Genomic DNA, 24,897 nt, shown 5'->3' with positions numbered 1-24,897 from the left:
GCTAACCAGGACTCAGTCCCTGGCACCTTATCTGACTTCTGAGCCCTGCCAGGATGACCCTTGGGCGCAGAGCCAAGAGTAAACCCTGCCCTGAGTACCTCTGGGGGTGACTTCAAAACCAGTAAGTAAACGAAATTTTCATGCTTGCCCTCATGTTTACACTTTTGTTAATGTGGTTGATTATAATTATGTTAATGATTTGTGAATACTGAATGAGGTAATTGATGCTATTGGTGATCAAATGAGAACATTTCAGCTTTGTAGCATATCTTTTTTTTTTTCCATTTTGGACAAGTTATGATTAATAGCTTTTGTGAGAATGTGGTTGCAGAATAAAGTTTCTTTTTTGAAACCATTCTGCAGCATTAATCTAGTACAATCTAGGACATCAATTATGTGTGTATGTAAATACATAACTTCTATGTGACATAATATGAGGATGAGACTTGATTTCCAGTGAATGTAGGCAGTGGGTGTTTTTCATTCGCTTCCTTCCATGTGCTTCTTTACTCTGCACAGAGTGTTGATTTATCTTTCCTTCCTGGAGCAGATCATGGGCGCTGCCCACCGCCAGCTGGGGTGCCGGCCTCTAGCTCTGTGGGGCACTGGCAGTACCTCATCCTTGCACCCTCGCACTAAGCTTCTGGCCCGGTTGGCCAGGAATTGCTGAGCACTGCTTGAGAGCACTCATTCCCAGAAATAGTAAATCAGATAAAATGTATCTTGATTAGATCACTCATGAGTGATTAATGTAGTTATCAAAATATTTGAAACTTCACCTAGTTCATTCCATTGAGGTTTACCTGTGGGTGCGGAGTATAGTGGGGAGGGCACTTGCCTTGCACACGACTGACCTCAGTTCAGTCTCTCGCACACCCTATGATCGATCCCCTGAGCCCTGGCAGGACTGATTCTTGAGTGCAGAGCTAGGAGTAAACCCTGAGAACTGAGTGTGGGCCCAAAAATCAGTCAAACAAAACAAGCCCCAGAGACTGCATTGAGGCTTATCCTGTAGTTTTTTTTTTATATATTTTTTTCCCTTTATTTTATTTTATTTTATTTTTTTTTACAGTTGTAAATCCTGTAGTTTATAGTGTGAGGCACCCCCTGAAAAGATAAAACTGCAATTCCTTGCATGTCTTTTAAAGTGTCACATAGTAGTATAAAGATACAGTGGGATGTTGCTCTTTTATTTTCACCACCTAGGCCAATCATTTGGACAGCTTAATGGAAAAAACATTTGATTTAATGACTTGGCTGACAGCAGTCAGAGATTGATTTATGACATGAATGGCTTATGATTTGTGGTGGTTTGACATTATGATGATTTGAATGTGACATGCATTCAGTAGACACTGTATTTTGAATTTTGAATCTTGGTCTTTTACCAGGGGGCTAGTGATATGTTGTATGATCCTCTCTTGTGACCTGGGGTGGTGTTTAAGTAGGCTCATTAAACTTTTGTATTTCTTCTGTTAGATATGTTAACCGGATTTTTGAGTTAATGTTCAATTTTTGATGGGTTTATTGGGTTGTAACCCCCTTAGAAGTCATGGAAGATCTGGTATCTGAGAGAAAATCTTGGCTTTTGAGGCGGAGTTTAGAGAGTGGACATGGGATTTTACATCCTCTGAAACAGTGCTGAATACTTAGAAATAAATGATGTTGTAGTTACAGATGGTGTCATTCAGGAAAAAACTTCTTTTTTTAGCTCCCTTATAACTTGCTACATGAATTAATTTTTTATAAATTCATTCTCTTGCCATTCGCATATCCATTCATTATTTATGAGTACAGCCTAGACACGCAGCACTAAGCCACTTGGCCAGTTTTTCTCTGAATAATGTTAGCCTACTTAACCATGTAACTTCTTGGTCTTTGACCACACCCAATGGTGCTCAGGGATCACTTCTGGAAGGGTTTGAGGACCATGTGGGGTATCAGGGATCGATCCTGAGTCAGCTGTACAAAGCAAGTGTCTTACCCAATGTGCTATCTCTCTGGCCTGTTAGATAACCCTTAACTAAAACTACTAACTTCTTTGTATCCTTGAATTGCCTTTGGTAGGATCTACAGGGAGTACTGTAACACATCCCTGTCAGACTGTTGCTCCCACAGATCTACCCAAGCCTATTTGGCCTACCGCCTTCTTTCAAAAAAAAAAAAAAACAGATGAGTTGGCAGTGCCCAGAGGATGGCTTCTTTTAAGCAGATAAGCGCATGCCCCAGTGGCGTCTCAGCACTGCTCTACCTACGCTCGCTGGGGGATGGTGGCACCCAATATAGATATGAGGGTCAGAACCTCTGCACTTGGAGTCATTCGCACACTAAAAAAGCAGGAGTGCATTTTAATTTTGTTAGACTTGATTCAGACACCGTGGTTTACAGTATTTATATTACAGATGTTTTATGTGTTATAAGCATAGAGCCACCACCACACCCCACCACCGCTGTGACCTTTCGTCACCCGTGTCCCCAATTTCTCAGCCACCCCCAAGTCTCTATGCAGGCACAAAATAATTTGTTTTATGTTTCTTGTTACAGCTAAATGAAGATGGAATTATCAAAAATAGGTCAGTAGAAGAAAATCTGTGCAAACTGTTACATCTCACAAAGGCGTTATTAAAGTCATTGTCTGAGGATTAATGAGCTCGTTGTTGCTAGCTGAGCCTTTCGTGTTACTGTTTTTGTTTATTGAGCTCAGTGGGCTTCTGTGCTACTTTTCCATGAAATTTGCTTTCTCCTACTGGGCTGTCAGTGTTACAGAATTTGGAGCCCCAGGATCTGTAGAACTGGGATGATTCTTGGCCTTCTCTGCTCTGGAAGGGTTCCCAGGGTTTTCAACCTGAAGACCAGTGTACATGACTTGCATCTGTTCCGAGATGAACTGTGAAAGCTAGTGAAGCTGGGCCATTGTTCACATGGTGGCTGCTGGGGCTTCTGGCAGCAAAGTGGGTAGACGGAATTACCTGTGCCCACTCTGAGAAGACCCCAGGGTTCTCAGCCTGAAACCTGGTGCGCCTGGGAATTTCTTCAGCTTAGCATCTCAGCAGAGAGGCCGGGCTGTTTGTGGCAGCTGTGGGGTGTGGGTGTGACTCTCAGGCCCCAGCAGAGCATTTCTCAGGGCACATCTCGCTCCCATTGGCACCACGGAGAGTTGCAGCCCAAAGACCACTGTCCCTGTGAGTTCTGTCATCTTGTCTGCATCTCTTCTGAGACTCTCATGATGCTGGACTATTGTTTACATGGCGGTGCTGTGCGATATGAGCCGAGTACACTTTAACTTTGAGAGTAAGAATTGGAGGGCTGGAGCTATAGTACACTGGGCAGGGCATTTGCCTCGCAAGCGGCTGACCTTGATTCGAGCCCCAGCACTGCACATGATCCCTGAGCCCCCACCAGCAGTGATCCCTGAGAGCAGAGCCAGGAGTAAGTCCTGAGCATCACTGGGTGTGGCGCCCCCCCCAAAAAAAAGAACTTGAAAATGATGGCATGAAAATATTTTATTTGCTAATGATGATAATTTCTCAGTCATTTCACCTTAATTGCCTAATTAAGATGAAATATTTTGGAGATTATAATTAAAGAAGCTGTTATGGGTACTGCATATTTATTAAAGTGGCTTACTGGTTTTTTTTTTGTATGATGATTCTTTGCTATTAAAGCTCCATTCCACTGAGTGATAGTAATATTTGGTAGTTTATGGGCAGCGGCAGCTGTATTGAAAAATTAAACGTTATGAATTGGCTTAGGCAGTGTAGTGCTGGGTCGATGTTTTTGTCATTGTTATGAGACATTGTCAGGCCATAGTATCACAACCCTCACCGAACATGGCTTCTTGCTGTAGTCCTTGGGAGAGACGGTGACCTGAATAGTTGTTTTCCCTTATTGGTTATATACTTTGAATTTTATAAAAGATGTTTCATCTTAGAAATTAAGAAACACATTTGTCATTTATCTAGGGCAAAGCATTAGGATCATTTGTTTTAGCTTCTCTTTTTTTAAATGCTCTTCCTTTCTCTCTAGGTTGTTTCTTTCTTAGAGTAATGATTTACACATGCCACTTCTTTGGTAAGTTTTAGTCTGGAGGTGATGCTTCGTGGTTCATTATTTCTTTCTTATTTGACTAAATTTTTTGTAGTGGCACTACAGGAGAAGGCAGTGGCTTTATATTACTTTTTCCAAGTCGTGAAAAAGTTTTAAATTGTGGTAAATCATGCATAACATGAAATTTATCGTCTTAACCACTTTTAAGTGTATGCAGAGGCAGTGATTAAGACCTTTATGGCGTTGTCCAGCCAAGCCTGGAGCTCTCTGGCTTATAAAATCAGAATTCTACCATTATACAGCAGGGGGCAGCACTGCTCCTAACCCCATGCGGCCATGGACAAGGGCTTATATTTCTCTGGACTCTCCTTTCTGCTTGGGAAAATGGAAGTAAAAACGGGTTTGTTGGATCATAAGGTATCTTAGCTTGAGTCTTTTAGGAACTGTCCTGCTGTTTTACAGGGTGGCTGAGCATTTTCAGTTCCTTGCAGTAGGCCCACGGGTTCTGATTTCTCACTGGTATGCAGTAATGTCCATAGGTTTCTGGGTCACCTGCCTAGTCATCGCTAATGTTGAGCATATTTTCTTAAGGTTGTTGTTCTTTGATCTTTGGACAAATGTCTGTTCAGGTTCTTTGTCCATTTTTCAATCAATTTCTTTTGTTGACTTTATTGAATTATTGGAGGTGCTTATGCATTCTAGATATTAATCTCTTACAAAATATGTAACACTGTAGAAGTGTCCTTCCGTTGTCCCAGTAACATCTCCATTGTGAGAGTTGTTGTTACTGTTTTTGGCATATTGAATACGTCACAGGTAGCTTGCCAGGCTTTGTTGTGTGGGCGAGATACTCTCAGTAGCTTGCTGGGCTCTCTCAGAGGGGCAGAGGAATTGAACTCAGGTAGGCGGGGTTCGGCCGCGTGCAAGGCAAATGCACAAATATTTCCTCCCGTTATTTAGGTGGGCTTTCACTCTGTGCTTGGTGACCTTTTATGAACAGACATTTAAAACTTTGATGTCTAGCTAATCTGCTTTTACTTAGATTGACTGTGCATTTGGTATCATAGTCAAGAAAACCATTGACATGAAATCTTCATATTTCAGTAAGACTTTCAGATAGTCACGTTCCAACTGGAAACTCACCACCAGAGTCAGCACCCTGCCATCAGGGAGCAGATGTTCATCTCCCCACTTGATCTCCTTAACAAGCTTCTTAAAACCTGTTTTTGTGCTTGTCCTGTGTTTTGTTTTGTGGCCACACCCATGCACGCAATGCTCAGGGATCACTCCTGGCAGGACCTGCAGAACCGTAAGTGGTTCTGGGCTCGGACCTTGGATGAGCTCTGTGTAAGGCTGTACTCTCTTTTTTGGCCCCCACATGTTTTTTTTTTTCCTCCAATAAATTTTGGAATTTGGAGGTAGAATGATAGTATAGTAGGTAGGGCGCTTGCCTTGCGCATGGCTGATCTGGGTTCAATCCCTGGCATCCCATATGGTCCCCTGAGCACCACCAGGTTTTTACCCAAAAACCAAAACAGACCAAAATTTTGGAATCAGGAGACTGTTGTTATTTAAAGAAAGTTTGAGATCTTACATGTAGTCTAGAATAATTTGTTTTTTCCCCATTTCTACTGAAAATACCATGGAAGGGCGCCCACTGTATCTGTAGTCTGCTTTGGGCGGTCTTGAGTCTCAGCACTGTCAGACTGAGATGAGTCAGGGCTGGAGTGTGTGCTTCGGGTGCAGAAGCCTTGGTCGCGTCCCTGACACTGTGCGGACCCCAGAGCACTTCTGGGATCACTCCTGAGCACCGAGCTGCGAGTAGCTCCTGCAACACTTGGTGTGGCCCCAGAGTAAAAGCAAAAAACTGAGGAACAGTTTAAAACTTTTGAGTCGATGTAGCACCGTAGCACTGTTCTCCCACTGTTCATTGATTTGCTTGAGCAGGCACCAGTAACATCTCCATTGTGAGACTTGTTACTGATTTTTGTATATCGAATACACCACGGGAGCTTGCCAGGCTCTGCCGTGTGTGCGGGATTCTCTCGGTAGCTTGCCAGGCTCTCTGAGAGGGACGGAGGAATCAAACCCGGTTTGACCACATACATGACAAACGATGTACAGCCCTGGAGTCAGTATATGCAGAGTATCCTACATTTATTTGTGTCTTTGCTTTTTCACCACTTAGCCTATAGCCTTTACCTTTTGGTTTTTGGTTAAGTTTATTATCAAATAGTTTATTTCTTCGATGCTAATATAAAATGGCTTATTTTCTTATTTTCTGTTTCAAATGATTTATTGCTAGTGTAGATAAATAACAACTGAGTGTTGTGTGTTCTGCAATTTTGTATTCTGCAACTACATTAAGTTCAGTTACTTTAATGACTTTTGGGTGTAATTTTGGGTATTCTATATAAGAGATCATAGTCTATACAAGCTATAAGTTTGTTTCCTTTTGAGTTTTGATGGTTTTTACTGCTATTCTTTTCTGGGGGGTGGGGGACACACCTGTCCAACCTTGGTGTTTCCTGGGGGTCCCAGGATGGGAGCAGGAATCTTGGCCACTCCCAGCTGTGGTGTCTCCCCTCTGCCGCTCGCTCTTCACCTCATTTCTGTTTTCTGCCTCATTGCCCTGGCTGCAGCTTCCAGCAGTTTGTTAAGTAGAAGTGGCTCAACGTGGTCATCCTTGCCTTTTAATCTTTAGAGACAGACAGAAAGACTTTCATCTTTCACCTCAGTTTTTCTTGAATAAAAGTGGCCGCCTTCCTTGAACACAGCACCTTGGTCAGGCAATGTTGGTATTCAATCTAGTTTTTGAAGTTTCTAGTTTTAAAACTCTGGGAGTTTTACAGTTTGTTTCTGAGATGATTTTTGTCTGTTTGATTTTGGGGCCACATCCAGCAGTGCACAGAGCTTTCTCATGGCTCTGCGTTTGGAAATTACTCCTGGCAATGCTTGTGGGACCAGGGGGAATGCTGGGAAATGAACTGGAATTGGCTGAGTAAAGGCAATGGCCTGCCCACTGTGGCATTGTCGGCCTCATCTGAGCGATGCTTTAAAAGGCTGTTATAGCCCCTCTCATGGTTCTGATCCCTCATTTCCTGTTTGGAGATGTCAAATAACTGATAGCAAGCAGTATTACAGATTAATTAAATGACGTAAAGTAATAGTTTCCCCCACTGATTTCTGATAAAATCAATGATTTTTTTGGAAGGGCTGCTAGTTCAAAAAGAAAAAATTTTAAAAAGGATAGATACAAAATCGTATTTCAGGTATTTTCTGTCTTCCATTACATTTGTAGTAGTCAGCATTTGTGGAATACATGAATAAATATAATCACATATTCTTTTCTTCAATAAAAAGGTAGGCTTGCACAAAGAGTGGTATCTTTTTACGCAAAAGCTAATATACATGTATATATTTTTATTTTTTTTCCAATTCAGAGAAATAAATGAATGTCACAATCTGAAGACCTTCCTCTCTCCTCACTCTTCCCCTCCCTCATATCCCTCTCAGTTTACTTCCTGATGGAAGCGTATTTCATTCAGCATTTGATTTTTGGACACTTTAGATGTACCCGTTGTTTATGTTACTGGAATTGTCATCTTTGCTGGACATGCATTATTCAGTTTGGATTTACATATATTTGTAGGGGAGATTCCCAAAATTAGGGCGCACATTTCCTATGATTTTGAGTGCTTTTCCCTCCCAAATGATAGGGGTTACATCATTATGCGTTCCTAAAAAAACAAGGGAAACGGATTCAGAAGCCTTGTTCCCTGTAGGCTCAGTCTGCTAGACAGCTCGTGATAGACAGAAAGTGTACCAATGTGCCTTTAACTTGTATTTTTCTATGAATTTGGGTTGCCCCTCTTTAGATGTTTAAAATGATTTGGATTCCTATGTGATTACTCATCCTAGATTCATCTTGTTTTCAAGTTGTTGCTTTTTCTCTTCTATATGAGGCACTTTTTAATTTATTAGAGTTGATAGTTCCTTGTGTGCAGTTTTAAATATTTTTTTTTAGTTTATAATTTGGATTTATTCTTTTCCTATTAACACTTTGTATATATGGAAGTTTTATTTAAAATTAAAAAATAGTGTTTACGTTTTTGTGTTTACTTTTTGACCTTTGAATTTTAAACTTTTGTTTGAAAGGTAGGAGCAGCACTTCCTGGACTCAGACATTCCCGGGTAATAGGGTCCTGGGCAGCTGGTTCACACAGCGTCGTGTATGACAGACACTGAACATTCTCAGTGCAGACAGTAGCGTTCAACACTAATCTATATCTCTACAAACCAGAGTTCTGAGTTGATGAAAGTAGAGAAAGACAATCAGACCTTTCAAATCTGCACCAGTTAAGACTTGCATTTAATTTATTTAGCATTTGGCACAGAGCCTTTTTCTCTACTTTTTTTCTCAAGAAGAAGCAGAGTAAATATTTTTATGCCAATACACATATAGTTTAAATGCCATTTCAACTATACATTTATAGTTCATACATTTATACATTTATAGTATAAATGCCATTTAGATACAATTTTTGCCATGTCAAAATCTTATACTCAGTAAAGATTTCAGTGTGTATTGTTATTGAACACCCTATATCAAGTTCATATATGTCATATGACAGATCTGTAGCAATAATGTATCAGTAATATTTTTTATTTGCAGCATTGCACAACATAAAATTACTAGATTATTGAATACAAACTCAGGATGTGGCTACTATAGTGAACAGGCCTGGTGATCATTTATTTTATTTTGGATTTAATAGTTTATTTGCAGGTAGACATTAAACCCGTACTTAAATAGTAAGTTTGTATGATTGTTCTGAAAAAAAAATCCCCATTATCTATAAATCACTTGCTTTTTAAAAATTTTATGACTGAAAATAGCCTACTCAAGTTGCTAATATGCATCTTTACAAAATTGTGAAGAGGAATGGAATTGCTTACCTTTTTCAGTTGTTAAATATAAGGCTTTTATTTGTGGATAATTCAGCAATTAGACACTTAGTAATAGAGAGTATTAGTTGGAGCAAAACTGTGGGTAGCAGAAAACATTTTATATTTGCCCAGATTTGTGTTTAAATGAAATAAAAAATTGTCAAAAAATTGAAGTTCATATTATAAAGATTTTATGTAAGGTATTTTCATGTCCAATTGACTTGTAAAAGCGATCAAATCATTATAGATCAACCTGACTCTTTTTCTCTAGACAAGAGAAGAAATCTAAAAAAAAAAGCTTTTTTGGATGCTTTCCAAGAACTTTATGCGTGCAGGAGAAGGTATAATCACTTGATTCCTGTCTGAGTTTTATTGGACAGACTTGTCTGATGGGTTTACAAACCCCTCATCCTCTCCCGGATGATAACTGGTCTGTTTTTCTCCCCTTAAAAATACTAAGAATTTACTTTTTATCTCAGGCCTGGACACTTAGGCCACTTTGACTTCATATTCAGCTGACTTAAAAGACAGAATGAAATATGAAAAGACAGAAACAAAGAAGACCAGGAAAGAGAAGCCCAGGAAAGGAACAAAATTCAAGGTAAAAGAAGAGAAAGTTTAGGATAAAAAATGATGAAACCAACTATTTTTAATTTCAAATAAAAATTTAAAAATCAGAATAGCAAGGAGACACAAGTATATAATCCTAAGTACTTTTTACAGGAGGATATCATTATGGAGGAAAATACATTTTTGAGTAAGAGGTCTTTTTTTAAGAGAAGAAATAGCAAAAATACATAATTTTTTCTTATGTTGAAATAATATGTAAAGCCAGTGATTAGAAAACTATTTTTTACTATATTTGATATTTATTTTTTATTCACACAGTCAGAAAAAAATATTGCTGTTCTTTTTTCCCCCTAGCTTAATAGAGGAGCTACTGTACACTTATTGTTCCGCAGATTTTGAATTATTTTTTTGAGATAATTTTACTGATTTAAAATAATTCTAGATAGCTTCTTTTTTATCAAAGCATATTATTGATGCTTATAAATAGTACCAGAATTATTTTGCTTTAACTTTAAATTATTTAAAATGGTTAGGAAATGTTAAACAGGATTTTTAAATTCTTCACATTATTTCAGTTGTTTTATAAAACAAATTGTTTTTCAAAATACTAATTAATTGAATAATTTTCTTTGTGGCTTTAGGTACACGTTGAAATTTATCTGGTACAACTTTTTCCTAATAGTAGTTCTTGTCCTAAACAAATGACTATTGTTGAGTCAAGAAACAGGGGATTTTACTGTAACATGGTGATAATTTTGTATTCCCTCAATTTTTTAAAGTTCATATTAATGATTTAAAAATGTCTTAATGGAAATGGTTTTTATTTACTTATCCAGTAGAATAACTTTTCTTTCTGTTGCTAGTTATGCTTATTCCTCAATTTGAATCAATTAAAAAAACTAGGTTGGCTATATAATTTTCACACTAGTAGGTAGAAAAATATTTTCGTTAACTTGATTACTTAGAAATATTTCCTTGTGCATGTAAGAGAAACCCCCTGGGAAGAAAGTCTACACCTGTGTCTCAGGGCAAGGAGGCAAAGCTGACAGTCTCAACTCCCAGCCACCCAGGATTAGTCACGCTTCGATTTGACCTTGATTTTGGCATTTCCAATAACTGATTTTTTTAAGTGGGTGTGTTCTTTTCACTGTGATTTCAAAACTGCAGTTCAGACAGAGCTCTTTAAATTTGTTAGTTTTAGTTTACCTATCATGACTGTAATGTTTTGTCCTCATAACAGTTGTTTTGATGTAAATTTTGGAATGCCATGTCTGGTAATGCTGCACAGTTCACTCTCTGGGAACAGCCGTATTGTGTCTTTGTCTTCCATGCTGTGGATTTTGTGGACTCAAATCTTAAATTTCTCAAGCTTATAAAATTGAACTGTTCCATGGTGGAGGGACACGTTCGAGTGAGAGGAGTATATGGTGCTCATTGATGGTCAAGGGTTGTGTATCCAGTCCTGGAAACCATATTGCAGAAACGTATATAAAAACTTCAAAAAAAATTTTTGTTTTAAAAAGTGCCTGATAAAACCAGGCTGGGAATCCGGTGGGGGTTGGGAAGCATGGCAAGAGGGAAGGGGACTCTGGTGAAGGGATTATTGAGGAAACATTGTGTGCCTGAAACCCAGGCGTACAAAAACTTTGTAATTTCATGAGGACTAAATTTTAAAAATTAAAAATAACGTTGAACTGCTCTGTCTCCTGCTTTTGATTGCAAATAGTACCAGAAAAAGTTTCAGTGAACACTGTTTGAAGACCAATAATGAAAATGTTTCATATTTGAAAATGCCATATTCAAGTGATGAAAGACTTGTATGCTCTCAATCTTTAAAATTAATCTCACTTCTTGGATCAACATTTTAGGGTCTGTTTGCTTGCTAATTACCGAGGAACGTTTGCGTTGGTATACATAATTTTTAGCAGTATATTATGTGTTTTTTATTTAAAATAAAAATGCAATTGATTGCAGATACAGTAAGGGTGCACAACGGAAGGTGTATGATAAGAAGTGATTAAATAATTTTTGTTGTATCAGTTTCACTAAAGCCCCAGGAAGGGTGACATTCTGCTGATGAGGCAGGAAGTTACAGGGTGTGATGAAGTTCTACTTGAGGTGTGATGTGATGGGTAGGACACATCACTTAAAAAAATTAATTCAGTCTCAACAGTAGTTTAGTTAGGGTGGTCATTTTGGCAATGTTTATTTTCAGTTAATGAGTGTGGAATGATTTTCCATCCCCTGAGGTCTTACTTGCTGGTGACTTAAAGCTTTCCTGGTGTTGTCTCCTGCCGCTTTTGTTAACTTGATTCCTATGTACTTGGATGCGTTTGGACACTATTTTGAATGTGATAGATTCTTTGATCTCTCCCTCTGATTCATTATTTGCACAAACTTCAACAAACAAACTTATAAGTGTGCCTGTCAAGGTGGTTGACAGGGGGTTGGGAGGGAACCTGGGCACACTGGCCGTGACAGGTTGACACCAGAGGTGGGGCCGATGCTAGGGTGATGTAGCTTAACACTCAGCTGTCAGAAACTTTGCAAATCAAAGTTCTTTAATAAAATAATGACGAACCAAATAAAATTATTAAGAATATAGTATAGCATTATTGAGTGATGTTTCACCCTCTCCTAGGATTCATTTATTAGGAGAGGAAGATGTATAGTTTTATACCTACTAGTCTATTATGTATAGGCATTGAAATCTTTTGTGAATTTCTTTATAAAAGTCATTATTGGCCAGGATCATGCATTTCATTTTATTATTGATTAATGATCTATCAGCACTTACTTTCATAAGTATGATTAATGAAACACTAAGTCTGAATTTCAGATAGATAAGATACAATCATTAATAACTTCTACATTTAAATTGATAGATTTGTAATGCACACATGCTTTTTAAAAATAGTTTTATAGTAAATTAGATTGCTATATTTCACAAATAGCTAAAATTCTATACAGGTCTTTTTGGTTATATTTTAAAATACAACTTACGTGCACAGTGCTACAATTATATGTAACATGTGTCTGGTATATTAAGATGTATGAAAATGTTGTCTTATTCTTAAAGTGGTTAAACTTAAGGGTGACATTCTAATGTTATATCAAAATACTTAGTATATTTTCTTCATCAAGTTGTGGAAAAATTACAGTCATCATTAAAAGTTCTGTTTATAATGAATTCTTTTAAAAGTATGACCAAGGTTCTGGAACTATGATTTTAACAAATGAGTATACATAGGCTTAAATTTTGGAGAAACAGTGTTTTTTACATATATCTTTAAACTTTAAATTGCAATAAAAATGTTAACATTTAGCAAGTGTATCTGGTTAACTTGATTATTATCTGATGGATTTGTTATAAGCATAACTTACTATTAGAAAATAAGACCTGATAGCTAAAAATTATAAAGAAATTTAAAATGTGATGAATAAGCCACAAACGTCTGTTAAAAATTGTAAAGTGCAGAAAATTAAGTTAAAACTAGAACAGAAATTTTATGAAGTATGTTGGATTTATAAGAACTTAAAGATTCTAATAGTTTAATTGTTGTGATTTAGTGATTAATGCCATCTAAAATGTTGGCCACATAATTTTCTACATGTACCATTTATTTTGTGTCTTCTGGTATGTTATTACCTAGTATATTTACTGTATTATTACTATCACTGTGCTGTTTTAAAATGCCTGCTATATTGACAAGGTTAAATTGAATTTAGAGCCCGGCAAGCTATTGAGAGTATCTTGCCCACACGGCAAAGCCTGGCAAGCTACCCGTGACGTATTCGATATGGCAAAACATAGTGATGGCCCGTCTCACAATGGAGACATTACTGGGCCCGCTGGAGCAAACCGATAAACAACAGGAGGACAGTGCAGTGCTACAGTGCTACCTATGAATAGGCATCCTAGAACACAGGAAATCAGTGCCATCTTCGTATGTGAGCTCTACTTGTTTTTATTTTAATATTATCATGTTCAAAATTCTGCAGCTATTATTTCTATCTATGAGCTATTGAATGTCTGCTCCATGGAGTTTGTATAATGAAAATTAGTTCTTGAGTTTTGAAATATAATTTTATCAGTCATTTGTTAATCTGCTAAGTGTCTTTGAGATTTAATTTGTAACCCGTGGCAGAATTAACTTACGTAGGTAGTTATGAACAATTTGGATTTAGAATTGATATTAATGTGAAACTTGCCTTACACTTCAAATATAATTCTTCTATTGTTGGCAATTCGTTAAAAACAAATTTGTCTAGCAAGTGTTTTCTGTCATCATGATTTTCTCCTTTAAATGCTTTTGAGTATCTGGGAAGCAGAAAAGGTTTTAGTGAAAGTCTTGATTCTTCTTAAGCATGGTTTCATTGGATTCCTAAAACGTCATTTTTTCCGGAGTCCTCATTCCTTATGTTGGTATAGATGTTCTGTGGGCGTTACGTGAAGAGGCGCAGTCCTAGAAACCCACATAACACAGTTGTCACGAGGCAGCCTTGTCATCCCACTGTGTGTGGAGGCAGGCCCGGATTGATGGCAGGCCCAAACTATGTTTTGTCCCTGTTTTCTTGTGTTTTAAAATGGAAACTTTATTGGGTATACTCTATACATTCTGTTTGCTCTGAATTGTTTTAAATCTAGCAAAATCTATCAATATTTTCTACCATTACCAATCTAAAGTACTCTTTAGTGTTTGAAGATGTATTAAGGTATTCTTTAGATATTTTAAAATATTTGGAGAGCATGTATATCTCTTTACCTACTTTCAGCACTCAGTTCTTTTTTTGCAAACCATAATGCGCAAAAGGAAGGAGAGAGAAGTGCCTGCTATAGAGCCAGGTGGGGGTTTGGCTGGGGGTGGGAGGGAAACTGGGACATTAGTGCCTGGTGAAGAGGTGTTAGAACATTATTTGACTGAAACCCAATCACGAACAACTTTGTAATTGCATATCTCATGATAGTGCAATTTAAAGTGAATAAATATTTAAAAAAAACAAATAGAAAATACTATTTAAAAGGTATTTGGAGAGCATTAAACAGCTTCAGTCACCAAATAATTTACAGATTTAACTAAAATTAAATAACCTTGGGGTAGTTTGTAGTATGTTATTTTAGTTTACTGACATGAATATATTTTGAAATTTAGTACGTTTAGCATAACTGCAGTTCATAAAAATTACATGTCTAGTCTGAGAACTATCTATTAAAAACAAGGACTAGCAGACTTTTTTTTGGGTTGATCATTTATCATGGCAGTGAACCAAAGTTCATTATGAAGGGAGAAAGTAAGAATTTATGAAAATAGGGGCTGGCCCCAGTCTTTTTGCGTTTGAGGCCGGCTGGCGGTGCTGAAGAAGCCAAGTCATTACTGTCGCCGTTAGTGTGCCTGTGGTGTGGGACTGGGTCCCGGAAGATAGCCTACAATGGCTGAAAATGGTGATAATGAAAAAATGGCTGCCCTGGAAGCGAAAATCTGGCATCAGATTGAGTATTATTTTGGTGACTTCAGTTTGCTTCGGGACAAATTTTTAAAGGAACAGATCAAACTAGACGTGCCTTTGGAGATAATGATAAAATTCAACAGGTTAAATCCTCTAACAACAGATTTTAAGGTAATAGTTGAAGCATTGAGCAAATCTAAGGCAGAACTCATGGAAATAAGTGAAGACAGAAGTAAAATCCGAGATCCCCAAACCCCTCCCCGAAGTAACTGATGAATATAAAAATGATGTAAAAAACATCTGTTCACATTAGAGGTTTCCCAACTGATGCAACCCTTGACAACATAAAAGAATGGTTAGAAAGTAAAGGTCAAGTATTAAATATTCAAATGAGAAGAACATTGCATAAAGCATTTAAGGGATCAATATTTGCTGTTTGATTGCATTGAATCTGCCAAGAAGTTTGTTGAGATGCCCGGCCAGCAACACAAAGATACAGACCCGCTAATACTTTTCAAGGAAGATTGCTTTTCAAAAAAAAAAAAAAGTAAGAAGAAAGCAAAATAAAGTAGAAGCCAAATTACGAGCTAAACAAGAGCAAGAAGAAAAAAGAAAGATAGCAGAAAATGCTGAGATGAAATCACTTGGAGAAAAGATTGGATGTTTGCTGAAATTTTCAGGGATTTGGATGATCAGACCTGTAGAGAAGATTTGCATATTCTTTTCTCAAATCATGGTGAAATAAAATGGGTAGACTTTGTCAAAGGAGCAAAAGAGGGAATAATTCTGGATAAAGCCAAAGATGAAGATAATGGTAACCTACAATTAAGGAACAAAGAAGTGACATGGGAAGTTCTTGGAGGAGATGTGGAAAAAGAAGCACTGAAAAAAATCATAGAAGATCAGCACGAATTCCTAAATAAATGGAAATCAAAAGGTCAAAGATTTAAAGGAAAGGGAAAGGGAAATAAAGCCCAAGCTATATTAAGGAAAAGTACAATTCCAGGGCAAGAAAACTAAATTTGACAGTGATGATGAACATGATGAAAATGGTGCAACTGGACCGGCAAAAAAAGCAAGAGAGACACAAAGATGAACCCACATTACAACAAAAGAAGACAGAAAATGGTACTGGGGACCAGTAGTTTTAATAACCAAATATTTTTAAAAAATTGCTTTTATTAGTAATTATGTGGCTTCTGTTTAAAGACATTTAGAAAGAAAACCGAATTAAGTCCACTTCAATGTCCACCTGTAAGAAAAAAATTGTTCAACTCTTTTGTTATATAAATTTTTTATGTATAGTTCTGTTTGTGTTATTTCTGATATTCAGCATCAGAAGTTTCACTAAATTGCTTTTGTAATATGAAAATTACTACACACTAACAAAAATATATACTGTAAATAAAGAATTTATGAAAATAATGTGAATGAGGTCACTTTGTTACTGACATAAATAATAAAAACATATTCAAGAAAAGGAATCCTAGAGAGGGCAAGAAAATAAATTGAGCAGTCTATATGCACTTTTGTATTTTTTGAATTGATAAAAGAAATGTCTCAAGAAAATTATAAAGATTCTCCAATTTATACTTCAATAAATTGCATTAGAAATGTGTCCTAAAAGGGATTAATTTTAGTGAATTGCAGCTGTCTCCTTTAAAATATTTTCATGTCAGTAAACAGAAATAGACTTAATATATGTAAATGATTGAAGCTAGATACCAAGTCATCCTGACCCATCTTTACTGTTTTCCACTTCTTACTGAAATGTAAATGAGCAGGATTATTTGCTATGCCTTCTAAGAGTGTATTTTGCAGTTGCTGGTTTGTTACACATGAATGACAGGACTGGGTCTATTTCTTCCCTCCCCAGTATATTGGTGGACTTCCATGTGGTAGGGTTAAAATTAAATGGCCTTAAGCCTTTGCTTCAAAATGATTGTCCTATTATTTTCCAAGTGAAATACCTGCTCCCAAAGGATGTATCTATTCCCAAAGCCCAAGGCTGGAAATAAATGTAAGTTGGAGATCAAATTTATTTTGGAGTATTTGTGATAGAAAGGCTTATTATGTACTTTATTGTTCAGGTTATTCTTCATATAGAAAGTTGAATTGGTGAACTTGTCTAAATCAGAATTACTTACATATGCACATATATACATGTATACATATGTATATACATGCATATATACATTTATACATATACTCATATCTGTATGTATGTGGTCTGGAGCAATAGCACAGTGGGTCAGGCATTTGCCTTTCACTCGGCCATCCTGGGTTCTATTCCTCTGCTCCTCTCGCAGAGCCTGGCGAGCTACTGAGAGTATCTCGCCCGAACGGCAAGGCCTGGCAAGCTACCTGTGACGTATTCATATGCCAAAAACAGTAATAACAAGTCTTTAAATATGTTGTGAGACTTCACTGGTGTCCACTTAAGCAAATGGATGAACAACGGAAGGACAGTGCTACAGTGCTATATGTATGTATATATGCACACACATATGTGCATGTTTCTGTTTTGGGGCTACACTGGAGATGCTGAGACCTGTCTGCGTTGGCTGCATGCAAGGCAAGCACCTTACCCACTGTACTCTGTTCTGCTTCGTAATTTATTGGTACACTTATATGATATATATATATATATGTTTATATTTCGCCAAATTCCTTTCTGTCTAATAAGTGTGAAGAAGACCCAAGAGTGGAAATAAGAGGAAATATGAGTTTTTATAGTATTATTCATATTTATAGTAACTGTAGTCTGATCTATAGTAACTGGAAAGTGGTTATATGTGAAATGTTAACCTTTATCTAAAGGTATCACATACAAGAGCCAAGATATAGTGCAGTGGATAAGGTATTTGCTTTGCATGCGGCTGACCCGATTTAATCCTTACTACCCCATAGAGTTTCTCAAGTCCTTCCAGGAGTGATCCCTAAGTACAAGGCCAAGATAAGCCCTGGGCATCCCCAGGTCTGACTGCACCTCCCACCCTAGAAGTGTCACAGAGAAGGGTGAGAATGTAGTTTAGTGGTAGAGTACTAGCCTTGAGACTCTAGATGTGACCCCCTGACTGTCCCCCCACCCCCAAGTCATTAAAAATTAAATTTTGGATTCATTTCATATGTCTTTGAAACTTAAATCAGGAAAACAATAAGTTACATTATTGACTTATTGTAGTAAAATGTGATAAGGATATGTTTTAACTTCTGAAATTATTACGCACTTAGACATTGTTAGTACTGGAACATATGAATGAAGAAGACAGATTTGAAAAAGGGAATGACTTTATGTGGACATGTAATATGGAATATATAGAGAACATATAGAATCTCTTATACAGAATAATCAAGTTGGTCCACAAATATAGTAGAATTCATTGTTTTGGATTTCTCAAAGTTGTAAGAAATTATATATATATGTATATAGTTTTTTTTTATTTTTGGGCCACACCTGGTGATGTGGGTGCTACTCCTGACTCTGCACTCAGGAATTACCCCTGGCTGTGCTCAGGGGACCATATGGGATTCTGGGAATCGAACCTGGGTCGGTCATGTGCAAGGCAAATGCCCTACCTGCTGTGCTATTGCTCCAGCCCTATAGTTGTATTTTTAAGGATCAATTTTTACTGTGCTATCTGTACTTTCAATGCATAACAAAATTCAGACTTGGAATAGAAGGCTTTTCTTATGTTTTAAGGGGCTCAGATAAAAATTAGGTTTATGAAAGTTTGTTTCTGTGCCCACTGTTTTGCATTTGGGTAGTGTCATAATGTTGATGGCTTAAATAGAAGCTTCATGTGAAATCCCTCTTAGCCCGCTGCTGGGCTGTCTTCTACCTGTGCTTTGGACTGCTGGAAATGGGCAGCCGGCTTCTCTGGATATTTAAGCTTAGAAAGAGATTCAGTCTTTACTCAGCAAAGGGGAAATTGCTTTGTAAATGGTAATGTTGCTATGCTAGCCATGCCTGTCTCTAATGTATAGATTGGTAATTCTTGAGAAACAATGATAGTTTTTTATTTTGTTTTATTTGGGACCACACTTGGTGATGCTCAGGGGTTGCTTCCAGCTCTACACTCGGGGATCACTCCTGACAGTGCTCTGGGGACCATATGGGATGCCGGGGATCAAACCCGGGTTGTCTTGTTCAAGGCAAATTCCCCACCTGCTGTCCTAACTCTTCAGCCCCAAAGGGACTATAGTTGGAGAGTTGATTTTGTTTTTCAAAATTGATGTGGTACTGTGATCTGCAATGCTATTAATCATGGTTTATCATATACATGTATCAAGAACACATAACACCAGTGTACCCATCTCCCTCCTCTAAGCTTACCACTCTGCCCCCCCCCCCCCCCGCCCCTCCTGCCAACCCTCCTCACCCCCACCCAAATGAGCCAAGACTCAGTTTTGTGGCTCAGTTAGGAGTCAGTTTCTGTTTTTCCTTTTTTAAGTTATACTCTTTTAGGAGTACTAAGTGGAAGCAGGGACATGTTTTATGTTTTTTTTTTTTTTTGGGGTCATTCCTAGCTCTGCACTCAGTAATCACTCCTGGTGGTACTTGGGGTACTTGGGGGACCATCTGGGATGCAGGGAATCCAATCTGAGTTGCCTGCATGCAAGGCACATGCCCTCCCCACTGTTCTGTCGCTCAAGCCCCAGGAACACCTTTTCTTTCTAGGAATGTTTTGGCTCATTAATGCTTTTATGTGAACTGTATTCAATATGGGGCTTTGAATCCAGTTCAGAGCCCCATAGCTTTGAATAGCACAGCAGGTAGGGTATTTGCCTTGCATGTGGCTGACCTGGCCGACCCGGGTTCAGTTCCTCTGCCCCTCTCGTGACGTATTCGGTATGCCAAACACAGTAACAACAAGTCTGACAATGGAGACATTACTGGTGCCCGCTGGAGCAAATCGATGAACAATGGGAAGACAGTGCTACATTGCCGTATTCAATATGATATGATGATTTCTAGGCCGCTCTGATTAGAAGTCTTCGAACAGAGAGCTGCCATTGGAGAACATAGGAGACTGAAAGGACGAAGCTCAGTCTTTGCTGGCGAGGCCCGGGATGTGATGGGACCTGCAGCAGTGTCGTTGGGTGCTTAGGAGGGCTGTGGCGGTAGCTGGTTCCCCGTAAGGAATACTTGAGTTGCAAGGGCCTAGAGCATGTGCAGTGTTCTCCGGCGCTGGGCTTCATCTCTTTTTGCCCCACTCCTTTTATAACTAGATTTTTTTTCCCTCTTCAGCTAAAAATAAATACATAGTATTTCTTTACCTTTTCTGTCATTAGAGTAAGTCTTTGATCTTTTTTGAGATTTGCTAAGTTTACACTATACTAGATGAGGATTTGGAGAAATAATAGTAAGACTTCTGTCCAAGGAAGGCTACGAGTGGTGGTTTCTGGGAACTCAGAAACTAAAAGTAATTTTATACATACCTTCCCTGGAGCGTTTCCAAGAAAGAATATGAAAATAATTAGTGATAAAAATTATATGAGGAAGAGTAGGTAAGTTAACTTTTCATCAGTCGGGAACTGAGGATGCAGAGCATTGATTATTAGTGGTGCTTCCTCCTCTATTCCTTTGTCTCCTTCATCTCCAGAACCCCGTTCTATTGCCCGTGTCCTGAGTAGGTCCCTACGGGAAGCCAGTGAGTGATTAAGAACTTGCTAACCATTTTGCTAGGAAAAAAAAAAAATCAAGGTGGTCCTGTCTGAACTGGCTGCAGTGCATGTAGGGAAGGGAAGTTATCCGTGGGCATGTGAAAGAAAGGGGCTGATTCCAGCTCAGATTGTTGCTTTTTCTGTAAAACAAGATATGTTTTGATTCCAGCACAAAGCAGTGCAATGGTGGCTATCTAACATCAGTTGGAGAAGGATCTACAATATAATGGAACAAATTTGCAAATGCAAATTTTCGAGTCATTTTTTTGAAATTAAAAAAATGACTCAAGTCTTAATGGGTAGAATTTTTAAAATACAAGTTTCTAGTATTCATTTTATCGAATATGCCGCTATTGCTTATTACTGTTACTAATTCTCTTGCTTCTATTATTTTTATTTATACTACCATCATTGGGGCTGGAGCAATAGCACAGTGGTAGGGCGTTTGCCTTGCACTAGCATCTGAGATGTGTGCTCTGCCTATTTGTTTTATTCTTTTTATTTAGGGTTATTAGGGTTGGAGCGATAGCACAGTGGTAGGGTGTTTGCCTTGCACGCGGCCAACGTGGCTGACCTGAGTTCGATTCCTCCGCCCCTCTCGGAGAGCCCGGCAAGCTACCGAGAGTATTTGATATGCCAGACACAGTAACAACAAAGTCTCCAATGGAGACGTTACTGGGCCCGCTCGAGCAAATCGATGAACAACGGGAGGGCCTTTACTTTTTACTTACTGTTACTACCATCATTATTTTTCAATTAATATAGACTTAATTTCTCATTCTTTAATTTTAGTTAATGAAAAAAATTTAATGAAAAATTTTAAAGAATGAGAAACAGCATTTGGGCAGATGGAGTGAAAATGAGACAAGGGGAGGCCGTTTGGGGGTCTTGCATGTGGCCAAGTCGGGTTTGATCCATGGCACCCTGTATGGTCCCTGGCATGATCCCTGGCACCCACTATGTCCCCTGAGCATTGCTAGGAATGATCCCTGAGTGCAGAGTCAGGAGTAAGCCCTGAGTACTTCCGGATATGACCCGAGGACTAAAAAATAAAGAAAATGAGATAAGGTTGCAAATTCAAAGAAACAAGTAGAGCAGAACACTAGCGAGAACATCCGTGATGGAGGGTGTCTGGCTTACTGTATTGCTCATGTAGCACACTACTTAAATGACTTAGTTATGAATCTCCTACAAATTAGATACATCGGTAGCAAATTAGAATACTAATAAACTTCTCATGGGTCTTCTTTTCTTTATTCCTCAATAATTTATAACAATATTATCTCTAGAGAAGTCACTTTTCCCCAGTATTCCCCCCCCCCAATTTTAAAGTTAGATTCTTGTTTTCATACTATTGTAGAATCTTAGGAATATAGTTTTTGTATACTGTTTCAATGTGTATAGGATTTATCCCACTCACTAGTTTTAATGCCACCTCATCATTCCTTCCTCCCTTCCCCTCCCTCTTCCCTCTTTTCCCTCCCTCTTTTGTTTTTATTATATTACACACATTCGTGAAGCTCCTACTAATTTTCTTTCGCTCCCTTATTTCAGTCTGCAAATCTCAGGTTCTCTCTATTTTGTCTGCGATGGCAGAAGGTCTTCTTTCCCCAGTGAGCATTATACCCAGAGTGGTATTCCTCTGGGTATAAATACCACAGAGAAGCAATTTTCATTATAGCAAAGATGCTTCTATAGTTTAAGAAAAAGGTGATTCTTTACATAGAATATTTTGTCTGACAGAACTTGCTTTTAGAATATCCGCTTGTTATAAGCTTCATGTTAAGGATCGCCTTTCAGCAAGTTGTAATATTTGTTTCAGTGTAAAGAGGTTGGTATGATGTATAAAGTAAGTAAATGGAATTTTACGTATACGATGGAAAAAAAATAGTATCCTGACTGGATAACTAAATTCACTTATTTAAATATAAACCTTTTGGGGTTGCAGTGATAGTCCAGCAGGTAGGGCATTTGCCTTGCATGCAGCTGACCTGGGTTCAATCCCCAGCATCCCATATGGTCTCTGAACCCTGCCAGGAGTATCCCTGAGTATTGAGCCAGGAGTAAGCCCTAAGCGTCTCTACGTGTGCACCCCCCACCCCCACCCCCAACAACAACTGGAAAATACGGAAAGAAAAGACTGATAAATCTTTTCTGAAAGCCAACTTTCAAAACATTGTATTAGGGCGACAGGTTCTGGGAACTAAACCCCATCTGTTGCATGCACGTTAGGTCAGGGGTTTCGACTCTGGCATGGCTTGCAGCTGATTCTGTTTGTGTGCTTGCATCTCGCCTTGTGGCTGCTGTAGCGCTCACTGCCAGGACTGGCCCTTGGGCACAGAGCCAGAGGAAGCCTCGAGAATCACCTTGTGTGTGTGTGTATATACATGTCACGTATCATGCTAAGAGAATAGCACTGCACTGTAGCACTGCCCTTCCGTTGTTCACCGATTTGCTCGAGCGGGCCTGGTAACGTCTCCATCGTGAGACTTGTTACTGTGTTTGGCTAAGAGAATATATTAAGATGATTAATTTTTTCTTGGTGGCCCATGGGCAAGAGTATATCACCAGTCAGATTGCTGGCTGATGTATGTAGGGACTGTGGCAAGTCGAGGAGTGCTTGAGCGGACAGCCAGAGGTTTCAGATTACTGCGTCATTTGGTTTCCTGAAGGAGAGGGCTGGAGAAACAGCTTCTAAGACTGGAGTTCATGCTTTGCATGCATGAGGCCTGGGTTGGTCCTTAAGTATTGCCCAGCGCAGCCCTGGAGTCTAGAGCCTTCAGGGGTTCTGGGAACTAGACCCCAGCCTGTTGCTTGCAGGGCAGACGACTCACCCACTGTGCCATCACCCCACCCTCCCTTTCTTTATACTTTTATTTTTAATTATTTATAACGTTTTTTTTATTTGGGGGCCACGCCCAGCAGTACTCAGGGATATATTTAACGTTTGAACCACCCACCCTGTGAAACATTTTTTTTTTGTATTTTAACTAATTAGAAATGCTCTTAATTCCTAAGAGATAGGCGTTATTAACTCTGTTTCTGAATGATGAGACTTGAGTCAGAGCGATGGCTGCTAGTGAATTTCAGAACCAGTGTTGGAATCTGAGCATGAAAATCTGTGCTAGTAGCCACTGTTCTGTATATTGCAGCAAACTGTGGGACCAAAGTGCTAAAAAGATCTAGAGTGGTGAAAATTAGACTCGGCCTTCCATAACTTATTGCAGAACATAATAATTATTATTCTTATTCCTGTTACAACACTGTAGCACTGTCTGTAGCACTGTCATCCCGTTGTTCGTTGATTTGCTCGAGTGGGCACCAGTAACGTCTCCATTGTGAGACTTGTTACTGTTTTTGGCATATCGAATACACCATGGGGAGCTTGCCAGGCTCTGCCGTGTGGGCGGGATACTCTCGGTAACTGGGTTGGGCTCTCCAAGAGGGACGGAGGAATTGAACCTGCGTCGGCCATGTACAAGGCAAATGCTCTACCTGCTTTGCTATTGATCCGGCCTGTTACAGCATCACAGATTAATTTTGTTTCGTTTTGGGTCCATCCTCCAAGATCAGGGCTGGAGCGATAGCACAGTGGTAGGGCGTTCGCCTTACAAGCGGCCAACACGGCCAACCCGAGTTCGATTCCTCCGCCCCTCTCGGAGAGCCCGGCAAGCTACCGAGAGTATTTGATATGCCAAACACAGTAACAACAAAGTCTCCAATGGAGACGTTACTGGGCCCGCTCGAGCAAATCGATGATCAACGGGAGGGCCTTTACCTTTACCTTTACCTCCAAGATCAGGGCTTCTCCTGACTGCTCTTGGGTGCCCCTCCTGGTGGGGCCTGGGAGACCATCTGGGAGCCGGGCGTGGCCTGCTCAGAGGGCACACACACTCTGCTGTCTGCTGGCCACAACAGATTCATTCTAAAGGCCCACCCGAGGCTCTTCAAAGGATTTACCTGAATGCCATAGAACATAACAGTAAGTTTGCTTACATATTTTCCAAGGAGATGTATGCAAATACCCTCTAATATATTTGAAGCAGAAAGATCTTCTGAAAATACGTTCTCTACTCCTCCACAACTGTAAACAATTGTGGATAAGATTGAAAAATTCCAGCGTAATGGCTCCTGGATATTGAAATCTCTTCTGACTACTACAGTATATCCTTAGCTCAGTATTATTCTGTCATTTAAGGCTCCCAATAGTGAGCC

The 24,897-nt window shown here is 38.9% G+C and overlaps 1 protein-coding gene and 1 pseudogene across 1 annotated transcript in view; both read left to right on the top strand.

The window, feature by feature from the left end:
* FBXL17 (F-box and leucine rich repeat protein 17) overlaps window positions 1-24,897 on the top strand; it is a 538,170-nt gene that overhangs the window by 69,386 nt on the left and 443,887 nt on the right. The gene's annotated exons all lie outside the window — the stretch shown is intronic.
* LOC130046127 (lupus La protein homolog) lies at window positions 14,953-16,412 on the top strand (annotated as a pseudogene).

Source organism: Sorex fumeus, unplaced genomic scaffold, assembly GCF_029834395.1.
Source record: "Sorex fumeus unplaced genomic scaffold, SorFum_2.1 ptg000131l, whole genome shotgun sequence".
Lineage (NCBI taxonomy): Eukaryota > Metazoa > Chordata > Mammalia > Eulipotyphla > Soricidae > Sorex > Sorex fumeus.
This window is presented reverse-complemented; position numbering and strand designations above follow the sequence as displayed.